At 35.8% G+C, this 7,614-nt stretch overlaps 1 pseudogene; it reads left to right on the top strand.

Annotated features, from left to right (window-relative positions):
- The first annotated feature begins 2,471 nt into the window (after nt 1-2,471).
- On the top strand, nt 2,472-7,196 carry LOC121265704 (annotated as a pseudogene).
- Nucleotides 7,197-7,614: the final 418 nt, after the last annotated feature.

Consider the following 7,614-nt stretch of genomic DNA (forward strand, 5'->3'; position numbering starts at 1 on the left):
ATTAATATTAAAAGTGTTTCAGACACACTCCGCAAGATCAAACTGAAGTTTGTTCAAGGTCATACAGATCAAGGAAATTAATGTGGGATTACCAAGGCGACTTTGTTTAAGATTGATTCGTGCATGTGGCTTCCCAAATAAAATAGATTTGTTGGGGGCTACCGAAAAGATATTGTCTATCATCATTGCTGTGTTGTGGCCGTACATAGACTATAAATTACACGAAGAATTATTATACCGTACATTAAATTCAGTACATTAATTTATTACATGGAGGACCTTAGAACTCACACACATGAAGACTTTGAAAGCATGGAGGACCTTAACCTGTGTCTTATTTGTTTTATTGACCAGAAAAAGAGTAAATTACCATTGCTTCTAATCCAGTACTGTGCAAAAATTGAGGTTGTTATAATTATGAAAAATTTTAGACGATAAAAAAAGTCCTAAATTTTGCCCATGAAAGATCCTAATCTACTCCATCGGAACTCCGTGAACTCACCCACTCTCCAAGATAAGTTAGATCCGGGTTGAATATAGAAATGATTTCATTTCATTTTATCTCATCATTATAATTTTTTAAAATTTTCAATAAAAAATTCAGCAAGATGGTAAGTAGTCTGTATTGATAGGATTCAAATCGGAGTTGATCAGCTAGGTTTCAAAAAACCTAGTGTTGAGTAAAATATATATGACTTTGTTCAGTTGATGATTAGTATATATGTATCACGGGTGTCTAGCGAACCAATTCACTCATTGGGACATTTCACAAGCGTGCATGCGGCAAGATAAGATAGTAATTAGCTCGGCCGGCCGTACTAAGTGTCCAGCATGCAGGAGTCAAGTAATTCCATCTCTGCTTAACCGAAATTAAAATCCCATGAGATGTCTAGCAAATTAAATCGCTGGTTCTTTAATTTGCCATGCATCCAATTTGGATCAAACTGATCTTAAAAAAAAATTACAATTTAATTGGACTTATATATTTAATATATGTAATATGATTTTTACAAGAACGTATACTAGATGAACTAGATTAGTGTCATTAATGAATATGACTAAATTAAACTTAAACGTCGAATTCGATTCAGATCATGAATGGCTATGCAAGAACGAACCGATCGTGCGATCAATATGTGAAACTACTAATTATTTGAATATTAAGTTGACTCAACAGCTAGCATGCACATAAGTCTTCCTCGAGTGTAAAATCTAGCTACGGCCTGTTGTGTGGAAGTTTTGGTTTCGTAATGGAATTGAATGCTGCGAAGAAAGACAGACAGGAATAGAGCCATGCGAGGACGATTGATTGCTGCCGACTGTCAAGACATTCAATCAAGCAATTTTGTCAATTGCTACCTACTTGCTTCAGTCTTCATCAGTCGTCGTCTCTACTTGGGAAATGTGGGTCATTAATTCCTGTTTGCTTTTGCTTTTTTATGCACCCATATGCACGTTAACCCAATTTTCAAGTAATCTTTAGACCTGTCTTTCTTTCATATATCGGTGCATTGTCTTTAGTTTAGGTCTAAAGAACATTAAGGTCATGTTTGGATAGTGACATCAAATGAGATGAGTATTTTAGATAAAAGTTAAAAGTCGAAAAAAATATTTTTAGAATATTATTATTATTTTAGGATTTGAAAAAGTTAAATTATTTAATATATTTTATATGAAAATTTGAAAAAATTATAATGATGAGATGAAATAAGATAAGATAAAATCATTTCTATATCCTAACGAGAGCCTAATTGTCTTTGATGTATTTCCAAGGTGATCAAGAGACCAAAACTTGAACAAGAAAATGGAACCAGCATTAATTAGGTACACATGATCACAACTCTCAAGTCATTAATTATTTGTCAACTCTCTACTCTTTAAGCTCCCATATGGATTTAGAAATGAGTTGAGATTGTTTATAAATAATAAAATAAAATATTATTAGAATATTATTTTTTTAATATTATTATTATTTTAATATTTGAAAAAGTTTAAATTGTTTATTATATTTTGTTTAGAAATTTGAGAAAATTATAATGAAGAGATAAGATAAGTTAAGGTGAGGTGAGTTTCTAATCTAAACAAGGCCTAAATATCCATTAGGCCCTATTTGGAACTTGAACTTTATTGAAATCAACTTAGTTTAATTTAATTTTAAGTTGAGTCTAACATTCAAACACTCAACTCTCAAATCACTAAATTCATTTCAATTCAAATTAATCTCTTTACACGTGAGATCTATAACATTTTTCAACTCAATATTACTTTACACGCGGGACCCACAACCTTTTTCAATATCTCATAAATACATCTAAACTAATTTTAACATCCACACACATCTAACTTCATTTTAAGTGGGCTCTACAAAACTCACACTACTATCTCAACGCATTATTATTTATAAAAAACTCATTTTATTTCAACTCAACTCAACTCAACATCCAAACAGAGCCTTAAATCGTCTACCTCAAGTGGTCGTAAGATACATCACTCATGGATAGAGTCCTCCTCCTTTGTGTGATACTACTTTTGGTACGATGTTACAGTATGGCTATCTCTGTTGATGCAACCATTCCAAATATTGCCACAGATCAATCTGCTCTTCTTGCCTTAAAGTTTGGTATTTCTCATCCCGACCCTGATCATAATATTCTAGCGAGCAATTGGTCCACCAATACATCTGTTTGCAGTTGGATTGGTGTCATTTGTGGTTCTAAACATCACCGAGTCATAGCCTTGAACCTTTCTTACATGGGTCTTGAGGGTACCATTCCTCCACAGATAGGAAACCTTTCATTTCTTGTTAGTCTGATACTAAGAAACAATAGTTTTCATGGCTCTGTGCCCAATGAGTTGTCTCGTCTTTACCGGTTGAAAAACTTGAACTTTGGATTCAACAACTTCAATGGAGAAATCCCATCATCTTTTGGACTATTATCCAAACTTCGAGATTTGTTGCTATTTGGCAATAGATTCACTGGTGCTATCCCACAATCCTTATCGAACATGTCTTCCTTAGAAAGGATTGGTTTGGCCTTCAATGGGTTATTGGGTTATATACCTTCCTCCCTCTTCAACATATCTACCTTGAAACAAATTGATCTTGGAGATAATAAGCTTTCGGGCCCGATGCCTTCTATTTTGTTTAGCATGCCTTCCCTGCAAAAGATTGATCTCTACTCCAACGAGCTCTCGGGGAGACTTCCAACGGATACATTTGATCATCTTCCCAACTTACAATGGCTTCAACTTTCTCATAACAGATTTTATGGCGGACTTCCATCCACTTTGTTCAGCTGCAAACAACTGCAATATTTGTCGGTGTGGGTTAATAACTTCACCGGAAGAGTACCGCCGGCAATCGGAAACTTAACCATGCTTATGACTTTGTACCTTGCCGAAAACAACTTTGCTGGTATGTTAATTTAGTCATTTATATACAATTTGTGCATTAAAATTATGGAAAGCATCATTGATTAGCAGATGCATGTACGTTACTGTACATTTTTCGATCGGATTAGTCACCTTTCAATTGAATGCATGTGCAAGCTAGCAATAGTACTGATCAACACGTACTACAGCCTACAGGCCAGAAAACTAGAAGATTTTATGGAAGTCAGCCTCTAGGAAAAAGAAGTTAAAATTCGCTAATATATAATTTGTTTATTACTGCTAATATTCTTTTTTTATAGAAAAAAATTGTTCATAGATATATTTTTATTTATATTTTTCCAATAAAAACTATCATGTACATCGATCGTACTATTCCATGCTCATGACTAGAATTTTAAACTAAGGTCCAAGCTGTACTAAGCTAAGTTAAAGATTAAGAGATGATAATTATATATATATATATATATATATATATATATATATATATCTGTATAATTATATATATACACACACACACACAAACACATAATCTTTTTTTTTTTTGGGGGGTTATTAGACATATGGCCCTTTTCAATATATATGATTTACATAATCCTTTTTATATTTATTGATGAATTAACGTACTAATTATGATTATTCATGATATTGTGGCAGGTGCAATTCCGAATGAAATTGGTTATCTACAAAACTTGGAGAAGCTCAATATCGGAGACAACCATTTCTCTGGCCCAATTCCGTTTGAGGTTTTCAATATCTCAACACTACAAATCATTGGAATGCCTTTGAATAATCTCTCTGGTCCTCTCCCATCAAATCTAGGCCGTATCCTTCCAAATCTTCAGCAGCTTCTGCTTGGGGGAAATGAACTCAATGGAACAATTCCCAGCTCCATCTTCAATGCATCAATACTCACTCATCTAGACTTGTCTGTGAACTCATTCTCTGGCTTCATTCAAAATACAATTGGTAATTTAGGTCTCCTCCAGTATCTCAACTTAGAATTCAATAACTTGACTATTGGATCTCCAGAAATGAATAGCCTTCTCTCTTCTTTGTCAAATTGCATATATCTGGAAATATTATCTTTTACAGAAAATCCACTAAATGCTATCCTTCCCAATTCCACTGGAAATCTCTCCACTTCTCTTCAGGAAATTTTAATGGGTGGTTGCAATATCAAGGGCAGCATTTTCCAAGATATTGGCAATTTAAGCAGCTTGACAAGATTGGACTTAGGGAACAATGAGTTGGTTGGACTGATTCCAGCTTCATGGGGAAAATTGGGAATGATCCAAGGTTTGTACCTGGATAATAATAGATTGCAGGTTCCCATCCCATCAAATCTTTGTCATTTAAAGAGCTTGTTTGAGTTATATTTAGGAGGCAATGAGCTAGGTAGACAAATTCCTGGATGCATAAATAATCTGGCTTTGCTAAGATACCTCCACTTAGGCTCAATAAATTAACTTCTACAGTTCCTTTGAGCTAGTGGAGCTTGACAAATATATTAGAGGTTGACCTATCGTCGAATTCTCTAAGTGGCCCCCTCTCATTAAAGCATGGAAATTTGAAGGTACTGGGAAAGTTGGATTTATCAAACAATCGATTATCAGGTGATATCCCGATGACAATTGGTAGTCTCAAAGATCTACATATTCTCTCCTTAGCAGGAAATCAATTAGAAGGTTCAATGCCTAAATCATTTGGCGATTTGGTAAGCTTGGAGTTCTTGGATGTTTCTGGTAATAATTTATCTGGTGAAATTCCCAAATCCTTAGAAGCACTCATATATCTTAAATATCTAAATGTCTCATTCAATAGACTCCGAGGAGAAATTCCTACAAAAGGACCATTTATAAACTTCTCAGCTGCATCATTTATGTCCAATGATGCCCTTTGTGGTGCTCCCCAATTGCAAGTTCTCCCCTGCAAAAAAGATGCTTCTCGATCAAAAAAGTCCAAAATAAGGCATATACTAACATTTTTACTACCTGCAGTTGGATTAACATTAATACTTGTGGCAGCATCCCTCGTATTAATCTCAAAAAAAGGCCAAAAGAAGTCAACGGATTTTGAATAATATTTGATCTTGAGTGTGGTGTGGTGGAGATGTGTTTGTCCAAGAGAGATTCAACAATGTGGAAAAGCTTCTCTCTATGGCTCTTGAGGCAACTAGAGTTTTTGCTCTATTTCTCCACACCAAAAGAACAGAAATAACCTGTTCTATTTATAGTCCCAGCAAGACACGGCACTCAAAACTAGGTTGTCTTGAACATTGGCTCGAGCGAGGTGTCGAGCGAAGGTCGAGCGCACGTTGTCTTCTGAAACCGCTCGAGCGAGATGTCGAGCGCATATCGAGCGAACCTCTCTGTATGAGTTCTGCTCGAGCACCACGTAGAGCGCAAATCGAGCGAACCTCTTTGGATGGGTTCTGCTCGAGCGCCATGTCGAGTGCACCTTGAGCGAACCTCTCTGGATAGGTTCTGCTCGAGCGCCACGTCGAGCGCACCTTAAGCGAACCACTCTGGATGGGTTCTGCTCGAGCGCCACGTCGAGCGCACCTTGAGGGAACCTCTCTGTATGGTTCCGCTCGAGCGCTGCGTCGAGCGCACATCAAGTGAATCACTTTGTATTGGTTCTGCTCGAGCGCTGAGTCGAGCGCAAGTCGAGCGAACCTCTCTGGAAGGTCCCGCTCGAGCGCCAGTTGAGCCATGTTGAGCACACTTCAATCTTTTTCATATTACACTGCTTCAACACTTGTTACAACTCAATTTTACACAAGTTTTCACAAGAATATGCTAATCAACTAATTTTTCCCTCAACACTAAGTAATATTCGTCATCGGAATCTTGTCAAAATCATTAGTGCTTGCAGTAATATCGACTTCAAAGCCATTGTATTGGAATACAGGCCTAATGGGAACTTGGAGACTTGGCTTTATTCTGATGACCACTTTTGAGTATGTTACAAAGGCTAAACATAATGATTGATGTGGCAACAGCACTAGAATACCTTCAAAAACTATTGTGCACTATGATTTGAAGCCTAACAATATACTGTTGGATGAAGATATGGTTGCACATGTTGCTGATTTTGGAATAGCCAAGCTCCTAGGAGATGAGGATCTTATAAAGCGAACCATGACCCTGCTACTATTGGGTATATGGCACCAGGTGATCTTATCATGTTGTTGCTTTTGCATTCCATTGATCATAGAATATTGATTTATACACCTTTTTCTTTCGTTTACTGTATTTTAAAACATGAATGTGTACTATTCTATAATGCAGAGTATGGATCCGAAGGGATTGTTTTTGCAAGAGGCGATGTGTATAGCTATGGCATTTTACTTATGGAAACTTTCACGAGAAAGAAGCCTACAGATAACATGTTTGTTGAAGAGATGAACTTGAAGCGCTGGGTCGAGGAATCTCTAGCTGTCTCCATAGTCAAAATCATTGATGCCAGTTTGCTGGGAGACGAAAGATATGATGCAGCTACGATGGACACCGTATCATCTATCATGGGACTAGCTTTGGACTGTTGCGTAGATTCACCTGAAGAGAGGATCAATACAAGAAGTATTCCAATAGCACTCAACAAGATCAAATCCAAGTTTCTGCAAGATCTTCAAAGAATCGGCCTGATCATTTTAGATATATGTTGATCTGCTTATAAATTTGTCAGCGACTCTTCATTATAAGTTTATGTTTGTTCCTTTCCAAATATTACAACAGTCACTCCCATGCATCTTTATATATATATATATATATATATATATATATATTTGTTTTGTGTGGCCATTTTTGTACTTATCGTTGATCTTATTTTCCCCTGTAGAATATAGTGATGACATTTCATTATTGATATATAAATAGTATCGATGGATATTCGAATATTAGAAAAAATAATAGACATACACTACAAGAGATTGTGTTTTTTGAGACAAGAAATTGTCTCAAAAAACATAATTTTCGTCCTAAATTATATTTGGAGATAATAAAATTTCATCTCAAATTTGTCTCAGAAAGACCGCCTCAAAAAGTTTTTGGAGACGAAAATTAAAATTAGTCTCAAAAAATCATTTGACGAAATTGGGCAGATCCAGTCGAAACCGTTCGAACGGATAATTTTTTTTTTAGACGAACCGATTTCGTCTCAATATATTGTTCGAATAGAATATTTATCCATTTGAACCGAGATGTCCATTCGAACAATATG

The sequence above is a fragment of the Juglans microcarpa x Juglans regia genome, chromosome 5D (assembly GCF_004785595.1).
Source record: "Juglans microcarpa x Juglans regia isolate MS1-56 chromosome 5D, Jm3101_v1.0, whole genome shotgun sequence".
NCBI lineage: Eukaryota > Viridiplantae > Streptophyta > Magnoliopsida > Fagales > Juglandaceae > Juglans > Juglans microcarpa x Juglans regia.